Here is an 18,761-nt window from a genome sequence, read left to right as displayed (position 1 = left end):
CATTATCTGCAGGGAAATCATCCCTGCAAGGGACCACGAGTAACAAACGGGTTAGATGGAGGGGGGTATGTAGTGACTCCTTACCAAGATGTCGCGAAGATTGCGAGCACACCGAGCCATCATGAGAGGAGGAGGAGGGAGTACATCAGCCACAGCAGGATCCGAGCGAAGATCAGGCCAGTATCTATCCAGAATATGCCGCATAGTGTTCCAATGGTGGTTAAAAGTAGAGTTGAACGATGTTCGAGGTTCGCCAATTTCATGTTAGAGTGATTTTGGGGGGTGTCCGAGAGGCTCGACGAACTCGAGCTTTTTGCTAAAAGCTTGACAGTTCGAGTTACGTTCGAGAATGGTTCGAGCACCAAAAAGCCAAGCTAGTTACTACCTGGCTTTTCACTGTAATAGTGTGAGTTACTGTGTGAATCACGCTATTATCAAAATTCAGCGTATAGTGTACGGGGGGGATGGGGTTTAGATCAGTGCTGCTGCTGAGTGCTGATAGAATACCGATCGCCATTTTTTTTTCCCTAACCAAGCGTACAGTGGGGCGGGCCAGGCTGTCAGCAAATCACAGAGACACACACTGTACAGTGGATTTTTGCCAGACAAGCAAGGGCTTGTGTCATAAGCTGTGCATGTCACATGTCTTTGCTCTAAAAGATCCAGCCATTTTCCCCGTCGACGCCATTATCTGTCTGCTGCGTGTGGGTGACAGCCACTGCTCCCGCTCCCGCTGCTACTACTGCTGTGTATGCTATAGAGATACAGTGCAATCTACACAGCGCTTTAGGGATTAGGGACTACTGGTTATTTCAGCCCTTTTCAGGGCTGATTTACAGGCGTTTATAGCCATAGCTGCTAGGCAGGTCCGTGCAAACGCTGTGCTGGGCTTTGCTGTCCTGCTACCTACAGCACCCGTGTATTCTAGACACCTGGCCATTTTTTGCCAGGCTATTTTATTTCCCCAAAGTGCTGACACTTTTGTGGCATCCTAAAAGTGTTTGGAATACTAAATTAGTGTTCCTTTGCTGTCCACTGACCCACAGCACTCCTGCATTCTACCCACCTGGCCATTTTTTGCCATGCTATTTTATTACCCCAAAGAGCTGACACTTTTTGTGGCATCCTAAAAGTGTCTGGAATACTAAGTTAGTGCTCCTTTGCTGTCCACTGAACCACAGCACCCCTGCATTTTACCCACCTGGCCTTTTTTTGCCATGCTATTTTATTACCCCAAAGAGCTGACACTTTTTGTGGCATCCTAAAAGTGTCTGGAATACTAACTTAGTGTTCCTTTGCTGTCCACTGACCCACAGCACCCCTGCATTCTACCCACCAGGCCATTTTTGCCACGCTATTTTATTACCACAAAGAGCTGACACTTTTTATGGCATCCTAAAAGTGTCTGGAATACTAAGTTAGTGTTCCTTTGCTGTCCACTGACCCACAGCACCCGTGCATTCTACGCACATGGCCATTTTTTGCCACACTATTTTATTACCCCAAAGAGCTGAAACTTTTAGTGGCATCCTAAAAGTGTCTGGGATACTACCTTACTGTTCCTTTGCTGCCAAGCAAGGTACACCACATGTGCATTCTACACTCCTCTCCATTACTGCTATGCAGTTTTAATTTACAAAAGTGCTGCCACTGTTAGGGGCATACTCCAGTTGTCTGGGATACTACCTTACTGTTCCTTTGCTGCCAATCACGGTACAGCACCTGTGCAGCTACACACCTGTCCATTTTTGCTACGCAATTCTAATTGCAAACTGTGCTGCCACTGTTAGGGGCATACTAAAATTGACTGGGATAGTCAGTGTTGGTTCTTCAGCTGTAAAGAAAGCTAGACCAACTCTGCATTTTACACACCTGTCCATTTTTGACACGCAATTCTTGTTCCAAACTGTGCTGCCACAGTTAGGGGCATGCTAAAATTGTCTGGGATACTACCTTAGTATTCCTTTGCTGCCAAGCAAGGTACACCACATGTGAATTCTACACTCCTCTCCATTACTGCTACGCAATTTTAATTTACAAAAGAGCTGCCACTGTTAGGGGCATAGTCCAGTTGTCTGGGACACCACCTTACTGTTCCTTTGCTGCCAAGCAAGGTACACCACATGTGCATTCTACACTCCTCTCCATTTCTGCTATGCAATTTTAATTTCCCAAAGTGCTGACACTTTCTGGAGCATACTAAAATTATTGTCTGGGGTACTACCTTAGGGTTTATTTGCTGTCAAGTAAGGTACACCACATGTGCATTCTACACTCCTCTCCATTTCTGCTAAGCAATTTTTAACTGCAGGTAGTCCAGCCAATCTGTAACGAAGGTGCAGGCGTGGATATAATGTTGCCTTCACCCAAAGGTGGTTCTCTCGATGTCTGAGAGAGCTCAACACCAACAGCTGTTTCCATTTCCAAAACAACTGACGACATGACAATCACACTCCCTATTGCGGGTAAAGGGGTGGAAGGTCAGCGTGAAAAAGCATGTGTGACTGCTGTCCCCACAGTCAGAGAGGATGAAGAGCACACAGATGCCATTGCCCCACTAGGCCGCATTGTAGCACAGTGACCTTTCCACTGCAACTTATGCTTCATTTAAAGTAATGTACAGGGTGGGCTCCCCAGTATACAGCAAAACCACACACTAGGAAAAGGACTCTAAGCAGTTGGGTTGATAAATGATTCTTTAACTTTCCCAAAACAAACAATAAGAACCATGCATAAAACTGAAAGAATAGAACAATCTATTCACAATTCCAAAAGCCTACACCCCTATGCTGCGACACTCATAATGGCGATTTATACCCCCTGCTCACCAACTTTTGCCTAACCAAGGGACTGTCTAAATAGTTGCCTACTACCTTGTAATCCCTCTGCGTAGCAGGAGTAATTGTGTGTGTGCGTGTGTGTGCGAACACAACTTACCAGTGTGGCATCACAAGAGCTTACAACTTATCTACCTAAACATAGACAAAACCCATTACCACCCCTGAATACCCTTGTTAGCTGAAGCCTCACAGATAAGGCAAATGATAACAGTGTGAATGCAAACCACACAGCTCAGCAACACAGTCCTGGAAATCTTGTAAAGCAATAGTCAATGCAAACATGTGTCGCACATGTGTCGCTGTCCCTCTATGATTTTAACTGTAAGTGACAATTTGACAGTGCAGAGTCAGCAAGTGTTATTGTCTATATAGTCGGCCTATCCAGATCAGATATGTTTTTAGCTAAGAAAACAAAGTGTTGCCTGCAAGCATTACTGTCTGGGCCCAGCCTACCGTACACGGGTACTGTGGTGTCCAGTTGCCATAAATACAGACTTTACGCTCCTCTCACGGTAAACAGTATAGACAGCACTGGAAGAATGTCAGTCTGTGGCACAGGATGCTGCTCACAGGTGTTACAGTCCTCCTCACCAAACTCAAACACGATTCCCCTCACAATTGACCGAAGAGTTTCTGCGGAGGCTCCTTGCTGTAACACACACCTTTAGCTTTTCCTTCTTTTCATAGACAGCATCTCCTCTGCTCTCCAAGTCCACAGCCGAAGACCATTTTGCTATTGCTATATTGACCAAACAGTCAAAGGCTGATGGAAAAAAACAGCAGCCCCTTGTGGGTAGTCTGCAACAAAGCATGCAATGAACGGCAAGTAAGCATGTTGCATTCACAGTGGATAAAGCTGATCAATACAACCTCACACTATCAATTCATGTGACACTTGTGACACATGTGACACTTTATGGATGAAGTACTCTAAGTAGTGAGATTTTTGCCTCTACTTAGAGATTGGTGACAAATCTTACAGATGACAGGACTTGGGTGATCCTTTGCGATGTCAAAAAAGCCCCATGCTAAACAAGGCTTACAGTCCATACGACCTGCAGAGCCACTACGACTTCTGCTCAGAGGCAGAGTTGTGGCTGAGGATTCAGTTCTTGATGTGCTTCCAGTACTTTGTCTCTGTCCAGGAAGACGTAACCTTGTCATCAGTAGCATCCTCCACATCCTCTGCTGACCTCATCGACTGGGTGACTTTGGTTTGACAGTAAGTGGGGTCTCCAACCTCATCATCACCCTGTGTGTATTCACTCACCTCGTCCTGAGGCCTCCAAGCAAACCTCTTCCTGCCCTGACCAAATAGTAAAGTTGTCATTCCAATCAGGTATCTGAGTCTCATCAGCATGTTCCCCACTGTCTCCACCAGGAGGATTTACAGTTTGGGAATGAGGGTGTACATTATGCTCAGCACCTTCTTCATCAGGGCCTGGATCCGACTCACAATGCTTCTGGGCATCAGTGCAGATCATTTCCTTGTCTGTACTCACAGCAGCTTTGGAGCAGACCTCTGATTCCCAGGCTATAGTGTGACTGAACAGCTCTGCAGACTCAACCATCTCTGTTACCCCATACTCAGCAGGGCTGGTGGAAACTTGAGAGCTGTTAGGAAGCAAGTGCGATTGGGTTGACACGACAGAGGAATGGAGTTTTTGGGATATTGAACTTGAGGTGGAGGAGAGGCCACTTTACGGAGCACTTGAGATCCATTAAAGCACCTGCTGTTTTGGTGCCTCATCCACATTTGGTAGCGATGGTCGTGTCCATGAAAAAAGGATCATATCAGATTATCCACGGAAAGAAGTACACCTCTTATTTTGGCTGGTAGCTGGTGTTACGAATTGGTGCCGCCGTAGACGCTTGCAGCCTGCTGCGGTTCCAGTTGCACCCAGGCGTCAGCTGCTATTTTTGGTCGTGCCTCGGGTCGTCCAGCTGGCTGCTTTCTCCTCCACGTCTAAGTGTGGAGAGGCGGCTAGTGCACATGCGTGTGCCGATTTACCCCAACCACAGCCTAAGTCCAGTGTTTCTCCTACTGAGTATGCTCAGCCTCACTGTGCAATTCCTGAGGCTAAGTCCTCAGTTCGGGCTACAGGGCATGCTCCCATAATTAGTGCGAAATGCCTCTTTACAAAAGTACTTGGACTCCGTGCCGTGTCTAAGTCTGGTGTTGTGTCTAGAGAGCATGCTGAAGCTAATGGTCTTTTTTCTGAGACTGTTATTCAGGCTACTGAGCATGCTCAGGCACTTACTGCACCAGAGACTAGGTCCGATAATGAACTCAGCAAGGGTACTCCAACCACAGTCTCCCAGATAGGCCACAGGGCATCAGGTGTCCTGATGATGTGGCCATGCCACTCCGGACTGGCTTGCAGAGGCCCGCGCCTATAACTTGTCACATCATTATTGTTCGTCAGACGATGACTGGTGTGGTGTTTTGGTCGTGGCTGCCATGAGGTCATCATTGAAGTGGCGTTTCCGAATAGGCCGCTGGTTATGCCACTGATGACGTGGCACTCTGCTTTTGGCTCCTGGAGGTGCATTGTGGTCCACCCTTGGTTGGGGCGGACCCAGGTTATAAAAGGGGCTGGAAACAACAAGGAAGTGCGCAGTCTTCTATTATGCTCAGAAAGAGCAGACCTCCATGTGTTGAACCCATTGCGGCTTTAGGCCAGAGGTAGACAGGGATAGGGCGTCGGTGCAGGCCACCGCCACACTTGGTAACGCAGAACGGTTAAGACCAGCTCCTGTCCTACCAGTCCTGCTAGTGCAGCCCAGTGGTATTAACTGTGCTGCTGCTGCTGCTCCTGCTGTCCACAGGTGTGCCCCCTACGCACACGGACAGCATACCCAATGACCCTTGTGTTGTTAACACAGTTACTGGGCTGGGTGTGTGGACCCTGTGACGCTAACAGGGTTCACAGTCTCAAGATCCGAGTGTCGTCTAACTCAGTTCAGGCTACTATTTGTTTAAGAGCCACTCAGCTCTGTATCCTCCGCCTAACCTTCGCGTTGCCAGCATTTCCTTTTCCATCTGGGAGCACGGTGGACCCCGACTGGCGATTGTGATATGTACCACCTTATCCTAATCTGCCAGTCCCCCCGTAACTGATGGTGTTTCTTCAGCAGATGTTACTGTTGCTTAACCACCAAACCCACGGACACAAACTTTTGTCTCCTTTTCAACACACCTGTTCCCCTTTCCACCAGCATATGGCCTTTCGCCACTTATTTTGTATATTTACAAATTTGCAACTCTGCAGGGACACTCTACTCAATGCCGTCTCAGCACAGCAGCCAGCCCTCGGTCCCTCAGATGTGGATAAGTAAAAGACCATTTCCTCCTAGCAATGACAAAGCATTAAGATTCACTCTGTGCAGCACTGGTGTTTAGTGGGAAAGCCGAGCTAAGCTTGCGTACCTGCTTCTGCTGATACTCCTGCATACGTGCGTCCCTTTCTATGGCAGGATTTATTTCACCAAATTTTGTCTTGTACCGGGCATCTAACAGTGTGGCAACCCAGTAGTCAGCATTACTTCGCATTTGGACAATCCGAGGGTCATGTTGTAGGTAGTGCAGCAAGAAGGCGCTCATATGTCTTGCGCATCCAGGAGGACAAAGTCCTTGCTGTTTTGGTGGCGGAGAGGTGAGACTCATGCCTCCTTCCTCTGCCCTCTCCCCCCAACCTTGCACAACCGAAATGTGAGCAAGCTCTCCCTCATCTGCTCAGTCTTCCATGCACCTCGCCAGTTCGTCCTCCATTTCTTACTGGGCTCCTGCACCTTCCTCAACAGTTAGGCTGATACTATACGCCCTTGTTAATCCCTCTCCCTCACCATCCCATGCCTGCCGCCTTGGTGCTGCTGACCATCTGGACCTTGTAGATCTTGTTATCCCTTCAGCATATGACTCCTCCTGTACTTCCTCCCATTCCTCTTGTCCCACCACTTGACTATGAATGCTGTTTAGAGTTTGCTCCAGCATGTAGATCACTGGAATTGTCATGCCGATAATGGCAACGTCAGCACTAAACATCTTCGCCATTTGTAAACTTCAAAGAAGGGTGCATAGGTCCTTGATCTGAGACCACTCCAGCAGCGTGATCTGCCCCACTTCTGAATCTCTTTAGCTAAGGCTAGCCGTCATAACGTATTGCTGCAGGGCCCGCCGGTGCTGCCACAGATGCTGCAACATGTGCACATTCAAATTCCTGCGTATCGGCACATCACATTTCAGACAGTGAACCGCCAGACCGAAAGACTTCTGGAGCGATGCAAGTTGTTAAGCTGCTGGGTGTGAATGGTGGAAGTGAGCACATAGCGAGCGTGGCCGCCGCAGAAGCCCATGTAGGCCGGGATGGTGGTTTAAAAACTGCTGGACAACCAGGTTCAACACGTGAGCCATACAAGGTACATGTGTCACATTGCCCTGACGAAGGGCCGCACCCAGGTTTGCATCATTGTCGCACACGGCTGTTAAGTCAGCACCGGAGTACGCTCCAGCAACATGTACTCCGATCGCCATGTGACACCGTGTTCATTTTGTACATAGTGCTGATGATGGGCAAGGAGTCGATAAAGCGGCACTGATGGCTGCAGGTTACGCACAGCCACTGGGCTGGGTTACCTTGAGATGTGCTTTACCACTGGATGACTGTAGGTGGTGGTTGTCTCACAGCGGAGGCACCATCATTTAGCTATTTATTTATTTATTATTTTATTATTTATTATTATAGCGCCATTTATTCCATGGCGCTTTACAAGTGAAATAGGGTATACGTACAACAATCATTAACAGTACAAGACAGACTGGTATAGGAGGAGAGAGGACCCTGCCCGCGAGGGCTCACAGTCTACAGGGAATGGGTGATGGTACAATAGGAAGACACTACTCCCTTTTTTAGGTCCCTCCTGTCTGCTGACCACTGCCAGACATAGTTCTGAACTTCGGGTTCCTGTTCCACCCAGTTCTGTTTTGTGATTTTGTGTGCTGACTACCGCTGGTTTCCTGACTACGTCTCCTGCCTGCTGTTTATGTACCTCGTTGCCCGATCCGCATTTGACCTCTGCTTGTTTTCTGATTAAGTCCTGGCCGTCCAATTCTGTGCATGTTCCTCAATTCATGGTTTGACCCTGCCTGACTACTACTCTCTCGGACTGCAGCCTTCCACAGGTATTGATCACCTTGGGCCCTGTGTAATTCCAAATCCCTGTATAGGGGTTAAAGGGTTTCAGGGTTCTGGGGGTCCTGCTTGGTGTGTGTCTTCCCTCTAGCCTATCCTTTACAGCCCATCTCAGTGTGTGGATCCAGGCAGGCGTTACACCGTGCCCTCTGCAGAAGGCCATGTAGGGCGGGATTGTGGTTTAAAAATTGCTGGATAATCAGGTTCAACACGTGAGCCATACAAGGCACGTGTGTCACATTGTCACGGCGAAGGGCCGCACCCATGTTTGCATCATTGTAGCACCCGGCCTTCCCTGGTTGCTGGTTGAGTGGAGCCAACCACTGATGAAACTCGGTCTCACTCTCCAGAGCTTACCGTCCACAACTCCTCAGCGGTGTGACTCACATTTCACAGACATTTCAAAGTAAAGAGTCAACCACCTGATGCCGTTGAGCTCTGCTGCCAGCATAGTAAGGAGGTGTGCGGGATTCCTTGTGCACAGTTACAACGCCGGTGGCCTTACAATACAGGTTTTGAGTGGAGGTTGAGTACCTAGACGAGGTTGAGGAGGCAGAAGCAGTGGAGGAACTTCTACATACAGAGGAAGGATTGTCACACAACTCGTGGGGACGGCAAGACTTGGACAGCAGACCCTTCTCCATCTCTCAGCATAGTTACCCAGTGCCCAGTTAGCAACATGTAACACCCCTGTCCATGCTTACTGGTCCAACTATCTGTGTTGAAATGCATCCTGTCACACACAGAGTTTCTCAAGGAAGCGGTGATGTTGTGTGCGACATGCTGGTGTAGCGCGGGCATGCCTTTCTTTGAGAAGGAGTGGCTACTGGGCATCGGCTCTTGGGGCACTGCGATGGGCATAAGGTCTCAAAATTCCTCTGTTCAAAAGGTTGGAAAGGCAGCATTTCTGTAGCCAACAGTTTGCAGATGCTGAAAGTCAACCTCATAGGCATGTCATGCCCTTCTAAAATCATGTAAAACACAGCAAGGATACTCCAACCACAGTCTCCCTCATTTCCAATAATTGGGCCACACACACACACTCACCACTTGACTGTCATCAGTTGTCCCCCAGTTGCAATCTTAAAAAGATGCTTTGCATGAAGCACTCTCAAAAATACACCAGACTTTTTTGTCTCCCCTGGCTGACACAGGGGTAGAAAAGTCCTCTGTGATCCATGACTTGTTCATCTTGGTTCATTTTTTTTAAAAAAAGGGAACTCCAACCACAGTCTCCCTCGTTTCCAAAAATTGGCCCACACACACACCACTTGACTAGCATCAGTTGTCCCCCAGTTGCAATTTTTAAAAGAAGCTTTGCATGAAGCACTCTCAAAAATACACCAGACTTTCGCCTCCCCTGGATGACACAGGGCTAGAAAAGTCCTCTGTGATCCATAAATTCCTCATCTTGATGAACGTTAGTCTGTCCATATTGTCAGTGGACAGATGCGCTTATCTGTCATCACACCCCCAGCAGCACTGAAGACACGTTCCGAGAGAATGCTGGCTGCGGGACACGACAAGATCCCCGAGGTGTAAGTGGCGAGCTCAGGCAATTTATCCAGACTGGAAGCCTAAAATGAGCAAGGCTGAAGTTGCACAGTAATGGCATCAATGTTCACTTGCATATACTCATATATCTGTGTCTCCTCCTCTTTTTCCTCGTCCAACTGTTTTGTTTTTGCATGAGTATATGTCTTTGTCCCTTTCCCATGTGTTTGTGGTTTCTTGGGAGTTGTTATTCACCTTTTGGACACCTTTGAAGGTGTTTTCTATGTGTTTTTATGTGTTTGTGTTTGCCTCCCATTGTTTTCAATGGGTTCGAGAGGTTAATCGAACGGTATGTCGAACCAAACTCAAATGTGACCTCCGTTCAACGAACCGAACTCGAGCCTTTAGGGGGTGGGTCATCTTAGTTAAAAGTACCTATGAAGTGAACAGATGGATCAGATTGTTCTTTTCTTGAAGTATAATTGAGTAACTTTGTACGGGGAGTCCTTTTTGAACTTTTTTACAACAATTACTGTATCCGTGGTCCTGGAAGCGGCGCACGAGATCAGCCGACTGCATTTCAAAAGACAGGTCAGAGGAATAGATCCGCCTTGTCCTCAAGAATTGACCAGTTGGGATGGCGCGTACTGTTGCTTGTTTATGGACCAATGAAGCATGCAGCAGGGCATTGACCAATGTGGATTTCTGATGGACATTAGTATGAATAACAGAATTGGAATCCACCTCAATAATAATGTCAAGAAAGTCAATTCACCTGCTGCTATTCTTATAAGATTGATGATATAATTGTTAACATTTAGTTAGCCCATAAATGTCTCCAACTGCTTCACTGTGCCCTTCCACAAAAACAAAATATCATCTATATCTCTGAGCCAGCATTGCACATTGGAGCTAGCCACTGTGCCCCCATCACCAAATACCAACCTCTCCCACATACCGAGGAAGAGGTTGGCATACAAGGGGGCACAGACTGGCCCCATGGCTGTGCCGCGCTGCTCCAGATGGAAATGGTCTTTAAAGACAAAAAAATTGTGAGTCAGGGCAAAGCGGAGCAGTTCGAGAATCAGTTTGTTAAGTTTGCAACCCCAACCACTCATGTTGAGGAAAAAACGGACCGCCTCCAATCCGTCAGTATGAGACATACAGCAATAGAGGCTCTCCACATCTGCAGTTATGATAAGCATACCATCGTCCAAAAAGATGCCGTCAATCCTCTTAAGGACGTCTGTCGTGTCATGGACATACGAGGGCAAGGTTTCCACCAAGGGCTTAAGATGATAATCAATACATTTGCAAATTGGATCAAAAAAACCCTCGATGCCGGAAACGATAGGATGCCCCGGGAGATTGATAGCATCTTTATGGATGTTAGGTAAAAAATAAAACGTTGGTACCTTTGGAAACTTAGTGGAGAGCCCCTCCACCATTTTTTTGGTTATCATAGCGCTCTCATGCGCTGCATCCAGGATCTGCAGTAGTTTGCGAGAAAAAGTCTGAAAAGGATTATATGATCACCTCAAATAGGTACTTTTATCCCGCAGCTGTCTCATCACCTCTTTCTCATAACTTTCCACTGCCCAGATCACGACATTATCCCCCTTGTCCGCAGGTTTAATTACAATGTCCTTAAGTTCACTTAACTGTTTCAGCGCCAATCTGTTTGTGAGTTAGGTTCTCACTCTGTTTTTTAGCAGAATTTTTTTTAAATTCGTCTGTTACTAGTCGAGTAAAAACCTCGACAGCAGGACAGATGGACAAGGGGGGAAATTTGGTAGATCCAGGCAGTAGAGTTTTCGGAAACACACCTGTAGGGATACTGGCCTGTACCGGCAAGAGATCCTCCATGGTCTGCAACGCCTCACTTTCCGCCGGGCTGTCCATCCCCATGGCCTCCCTCTTATGGTGAAGTTTCTTCAAGATTAATTTGCGTGCAAATAAATGAGTAACCTTTAACGCTGAAAAATAATCAAAATTATTGGTGGGGGAAAAAGTTAGACCTTTAGATAATACCTCCAATTAGGCATCAGAAAAGGCATGCGAAGAAAGGTTAAGCACCTGTACTTTATTATTTCCATATTTATAGGAATGCTTCATAGATGTTTGTCTATTTCAGGCTGTCCTCACTCTAGCCTCAACCCTTTGTTCATCCTTGCATATCCCACACGATGCCCCAGAGGAGGAGTTGTCCGCAGACGTAAGGGAGGTCATGGAAACGAAATGTTCACTGGAAGTGCTCCTGACATGAGGGCCCGCACGTTGTTTAGAGTGCCATTTATATACCATAGAATTTGATCTCTGTTGAATTTTTTTAATTTATAGGCCGCCCTTAATATCTTTCTCTAATTTGGAAAGGTCACGTTCGATATCGGCGTCCATCTTGGCAAGGAATTCAGTTGAACACCTCCAGCTTGGACTCCATGGTGGTTAGTGATTCTGGTTGTGATCTCTCAACAGAGATAAAAATCCCCTAGAGCATGCCTGTGCAAAACCCTCCCACTTCTCATGGAATGTGGGATCATCTACTGGGAAGGTTGGGAAGATCTGCACACGCAACCCACGGGGGACCATTTCTCTGTCAATATACCTTGTGAGCAGTGCACGGTTACAACAAATTTTCAATCTCCTTCTCCTGAAGAAGCGTGCAACCCCTAGCGAAACGCGCATTGGTGGTCCTCTGATCATGTTTGGGGGGTTTTGATGGCCTAGGAGTTTTCCATAATACCACTTTTCTGCACATCCACTTTAGGTAAATACGGTTTCCTTGCTTGATATACGGCATATACACTGGTGCAGAATTATTAGGCAAGATGTATTTTAGAGGATTTTTATTATTATTGATCAAAAACTATATTCTCAATCAACCCAAAAGACGTATAAATATCAAAGCATAATATTTTTGGAAGTTGAAGTGATTTTTTTTAGATTTGGCTATCTTAAGAGGATATCTGTTTGTGCAGGTAACTACAGTTAGGTTCAGAAATATTTGGACAGTGACACAAGTTTTGTTATTTTAGCTGTTTACAAAAAGATGTTCAGAAATACAATTATATATATAATATGGGCTGAAAGTGCACACTCCCAGCTGCAATATGAGAGTTTTCACATCCAAATCGGAGAAAGGGTTTAGGAATCATAGCTCTGTAATGCATAGCCTCCTCTTTTTCAAGGGACCAAAAGTAATTGGACAAGAGACTCTAAGGGCTGCAATTAACTCTGAAGGCGTCTCCCTCGTTAACCTGTAATTAATGAAGTAGTTAAAAGGTCTGGGGTTGATTACAGGTGTGTGGTTTTGCATTTGGAAGCTGTTGCTGTGACCAGACAACATGCGGTCTAAGGAACTCTCAATTGAGGTGAAACAGAACATCCTGAGGCTGAAAAAAAAGAAAAAATCCATCAGAGAGATAGCAGACATGCTTGGAGTAGCAAAATCAACAGTCGGGTACATTCTGAGAAAAAAGGAATTGACTGGTGAGCTTGGGAGCTCAAAAAGGCCTGGGCGTCCACAGATGACAACAGTGGTGGATGATCGCTGCATACTTTCTTTGGTGAAGAAGAACCCGTTCACAACATCAACTGAAGTCCAGAACACTCTTAGTGAAGTAGGTGTATCTGTCTCTAAGTCAACAGTAAAGAGAAGACTCCATGAAAGTAAATACAAAGGGTTCACATCTAGATGCAAACCATTCATCAATTCCAAAAATAGACAGGCCAGAGTTAAATTTGCTGAAAAACACCTCATGAAGCCAGCTCAGTTCTGGAAAAGTATTCTATGGACAGATGAGACAAAGATCAACCTGTACCAGAATGATGGGAAGAAAAAAGTTTGGAGAAGAAAGGGAACGGCACATGATCCAAGGCACACCACATCCTCTGTAAAACATGGTGGAGGCAACGTGATGGCATGGGCATGCATGGCTTTCAATGACACTGGGTCACTTGTGTTTATTGATGACATAACAGCAGACAAGAGTAGCCGGATGAATTCTGAAGTGTACCGGGATATACTTTCAGCCCAGATTCAGCCAAATGCCGCAAAGTTGATCGGACGGCGCTTCATAGTACAGATGGACAATGACCCCAAGCATACAGCCAAAGCTACCCAGGAGTTCATGAGTGCAAAAAAGTGGAACATTCTGCAATGGCCAAGTCAATCACCAGATCTTAACCCAATTGAGCATGCATTTCACTTGCTCAAATCCAGACTTAAGACGGAAAGACCCACAAACAAGCAAGACCTGAAGGCTGCGGCTGTAAAGGCCTGGCAAAGCATTAAGAAGGAGGAAACCCAGCGTTTGGTGATGTCCATGGGTTCCAGACTTAAGGCAGTGATTGCCTCCAAAGGACTCGCAACAAAATATTGAAATTAAAAATATTTTGTTTGGGTTTGGTTTATTTGTCCAATTACTTTTGACCTCCTAAAATGTGGAGTGTTTGTAAAGAAATGTGTACAATTCCTACAATTTCTATCAGATATTTTTGTTCAAACCTTCAAATTAAACGTTACAATCTGCACTTGAATTCTGTTGTAGAGGTTTCATTTCAAATCCAATGTGGTGGCATGCAGAGCCCAACTCGCGAAAATTGTGTCACTGTCCAAATATTTCTGGACCTAACTGTATTACCGTGTAGAATTATTAGGCAACCTAATAAAAACCAAATATATTCCCATCTCACTTGTTTATTTTCACCAGGTAAACCAATATAACTGCATAAAATTTAGAAATAAACATTTCTGACATGCAAAAACAAAACCCCAAAAAATTAGTGAGCAATATAGCCACCTTTATAATGACACTCAACAGCCTACCATCCATAGATTCTGTCAGTTGCTTGATCTGTTTACGATCAATATTGCGTGCAGCAGCCACCACAGCCTCCCAGACACTGTTCCGAGAGGTGTACTGTTTTTCCTCCCTGTAGATCTCACATTTTATGAGGGACGACAGGTTCTCTATGGGGTTCAGATCAGGTGAACAAGGGGGCCATGTCATTATTTTTTCATCTTTTAGACCTTTACGGGCCAGCCACGCTGTGGAGTAGTTGGATGCATGTGATGGAGCATTGCCCTGCAAGAAAATCATGTTTTTCTTGAACGATACCAACTTCTTCCTGTACCACTGCTTGAATAAGTTGTCTTCCAGAAACTGGCAGTCGGTCTGGGAGTTGAGCTTCACTCTATCCTCAACCCAAAAAGGTCCCACAAGTTCATCTTTCATGATGCCAGCCCATACCAGTACCCCACCTCCACCTTGCTGGCGTCTGAGTCGGAGTGGAGCTCTCTGTCCATTACTGATCCAGCCTCTGGCCCATCCATCTGGCTCATTAAGATAGATCTCTTTTCATCAGTCCATAAAACCTTTGAAAAATTAGTCTTAAGATCTTTCTTGGCCCAGTCTTGACGTTTTATCTTATGCTTCTTGTGCAAAGGTGGTCTTTTTTCAGCCTTCCTTCCCTTGGCCATGTCCCTGAGTATGGAACACCCTGTGCTTTTTGATACTTCAGTAACGTTGCAGCTCTGAAATATGGCCAAACTGGTGACAAATGGCCTCTTGGCAGCTTCTTGCTTGATTTTCCTCAATTCATTTGCAGATATTTTGTGCCTTTTTTACCCAACACGCTTCTTGCAACCCTGTTGGCTATTTACCATGAAACGCTTAATTGTTCAGTGATCACGATCAAAAGTTTGGCAATTTCAAGACTGCTGCATCCCTCTGCAGGACATCTCACAAATTTGGACTTTTCAGAGCCTGTCAAATCTCTCTTCTGACCCATTTTACCAAAGCAAAAGAAGTTGCCTAATAATTAAGCACACCTTATAAAGGGTGTTGATGTCATTACACCACACCCCTCCTCATTATAGAGATGCACATCATCTGATTTACTTAATTGGTAGTTGGCTCTCAAGCCTATACAGCTTGGAGTAGGACAACATGTATAAAAAGTATTATGTGATCAAAATACTAATTTGCCTAATAATTCTGCACACAGTGTATGTCTCCATAACTTGTCCCCAGTATGACATCTGTAATATGGGACTTTTTCCCCTATACTTACTATATTGGTATTCTTCTCTCTTTTAAGGGTGCTTTACATGTTGCAACATCGCTAGCGATTGCTAGCGATGTCGAGCATTATAGCACCCGCCCCCGTTGTTCGTGCGACATTTGGTGCTCGCTGGTGTAGCGAACATTATCGCTACGGCAGCGTTACACGCACATACCTTGACCACAACATCGCTGTGACCGCCGAACAATCCCTCCCTCAAGGGGGAGGTGCGTTCGGCGTCATAGCGATGTCACTGCGGCATCACTGAGCGGCCGGCCAATAGAAGTGGAGGGGTGGAGATGAGCGGGACTTAACATCCCGCCCACCTCCTTCCTTCCGCATTGCCGGTGGACGTAGGTAAGGAGATGTTCGTCGCTCCTGCGGTGTCACACATAGCGATGTGTGATGCCACAGGAACAACGAACAACATTGTACCGGTGGCAGCAGCGATATTAAGGAAATGAACGTGTCAACGATCACCGTTTTTGAACGATTTTGTGATCGTTAATAGTCGCTCATTGCTGTTACTCGCTGCGATGTCGCTATTGGTGCCGGATGTGCGTCACTAACGACCCCGACGATATATCGGTAGCGATGTCGGAGCATGTAAAGTACCCTTTAGAGGGTTTTTGGGTCTTGTTGTTTGCTGTATTTATTTGATACACCATTACTTTGCATGTATATTGTATATCATACACCATTTGGAAACCTTTTTTCCTATCATTGGTCCATCAGTCCCCCCTTTCCACTCTCCTGTGGTTGTTTTTAGATTTTGTTATCTTACGTCTGTTTGTGAACTTCTAATAAAATTGTTTATTTTTTGCACAAATTACTCTTTATTTCTATAGAGCCTACATTTGGAGGGCCAAATCTCGTGAAGGGGGGTCGATTTTGAGTTTTATTATTCACAGGATTTTTAGTCTGGTGTTAAAGAATTTCACTCAAATCGGGTGAAAACTGTGGTTTTGTATTTAACGTGCTCCACACACAAATTTTCTGCTTTATATATAAAGACTAATTTATTTTTTTATTTAAATGATACACATTGTACTGAATCTTTCTTCATAAAACTATGTCAATCTGATCAGCTCCCATCAGCTCTAGAAGTTGAGGCCTGCAGATCGGGCTGCATTCTCATGGGGATCGGTTCCAATCTTTTGTGCTGACTTCTTGGCAGTTTCTAGCTCTTTTTCAGTAGGGTAAAGTTGTGATTAGAGACAGCAGCCTAGATCAAACTGTTATAATTATAAAATTAGATATAATGAAGGAAATGAAGAATGTATCATTAAGAACCTATCAGATTCTATGGTTTTCAGAGACCCTTTGGAAAGTAAAAGCAACAGAGGCCCTTTTCGTCTGTCTCTCCATCATGTATGGCTTGCATGAATTTCCTTACTATTTGACTGTTCATAGATACATGATATACATCTATAAAATATATATTTGCTGCTTCATATTCTTTAGTATGTGGATAATTCTAGTTCCATTATACATACCAATAAAACATGTTAAATCCAAACAGATGAAGTCGACTATTATCTGATCCTGAGTAACCAGTCATTTGGACCTTTTAGGCTATGTTCACACACTACATCTTTTGGTGAGTTTTTGAGGTCACAAAGATGCACCCAAATGTATGCATATCCTTCTCCCAGCAAAGTCTTTGTGATTTCTATTTTGCTGTCTACACAGTGCATCTCTTTTTGGCTGCATTGTTGAAGTCGCAGCCAAAATGCAGCATGTCAATTATTTTTGCGTTTTGTCCCTGCGTTTTGCAGAACTGGCAGATCCATCCCCCACTGACTCGGTGCCGGCAAGGGATTGATCCCTGGTATCTGGCCAGATGCCGATCCCCATATGAATTCTTTGGAGACCAGAATCCAGTCCAAAAGGGTAGGAGCAAGTGCTTCATGCATGCCAAATCACAGAGGCGGCGGTGACACTGCTCCAGCAGCCGATCATTCCCTTCTCGGGCCACTCATTAACTTCATTGACTGCTTCCCCCACACACTGGTGGCTGTGATTGGTTGCAATCACAGACCCTGATGGGTGGGTCTATATCGTACAGTAAAATAAAGAAGTGAATAAATAAATTGACGTAGGATCCCACATACTATGATACCAGCACAGATAAAACCTGACAGCTTGGGCTGGTATTCTCAGGCTGGGGTTATTGGGTACCCTCTAGCCTAAAAATATCTGCCAGCAGCCACCCGAAATTGTTGCATCCATTAGATGCGACTGTCCCAGTACTTTACCCCGGCTCTTCCCGATTGCCCTGGTGCCAAGGGAGGGAGTTAATGGCAGCCCACAGTTGCTACTAAGTCCTAGATTAGTGATAGCAGGCATCTATGAGACACCCCATCACTAATCTGTAAGGCAAAATAAATAAACACAAACACCGAAATAATGCTTTATTTGGAATAAAAGACAAAAAAGCCACCCTGTTTCACTACTTTATTAACCCCAAAACACCCCTGCAGGTCTGACGTAATCCACACAAGGTCCCATGATGCTTCCAGCACTGCTACATCTAAATCTCACAGCGAGCATCATAGAACATGACTGTCTGCTTTGAGATTCAGGACACAACTGAAGTGAACAGCGCGATCAGTGGTGACGTCAGTCAGGTTAGCCGTGGCCACAGCTGGAGTCCTCTACCTGTGACAGCAAATCACCCGAGTGACTGAAGTCAGCCACGCGATCAGCGGTGATGTGAGTCAGGTTAGCCATGACCACAGCTGGAGGACTGCAGCTGTGACAGCAAATCACCTTAGTGACGATCGCGCGGCTCACTTCAGTTGTGGCCTGACTGAAGTGGGGTCCCCTCTATTTTTCATAATCAGCTAAGGTACAGCAGACAGTTGAGGGTTGCAGCCTGCAGCTGCTGTCGTTCCTGTGCTGGATATGAAAAATTCAGGGGACCCCAAGTCAAATTAAAAAAACAGCTGCCCAAGCTAGCTATCGCTCTATTTATCGAGCTATTCTGTTATTTATTTCTATCTAGTCTATATGTTCTTTCTTTCTATCTATTCTATATGTTATTTCTAGCTACTGTATCTATTTATTCTTTCTATTTCTTCTATCTAGCTATCTATCTATTTTTTCTATCTATTCTAGCTATCTGTCAATTATCATATCCTATCATATATTGATTCTCCTTTAAAAA

Source organism: Anomaloglossus baeobatrachus, chromosome 1 (genome assembly GCF_048569485.1).
Source record: "Anomaloglossus baeobatrachus isolate aAnoBae1 chromosome 1, aAnoBae1.hap1, whole genome shotgun sequence".
Taxonomy (NCBI): domain Eukaryota; kingdom Metazoa; phylum Chordata; class Amphibia; order Anura; family Aromobatidae; genus Anomaloglossus; species Anomaloglossus baeobatrachus.
The sequence above is the reverse complement of the archived record's forward strand: the minus strand, read 5'-3'. Positions refer to the sequence as shown.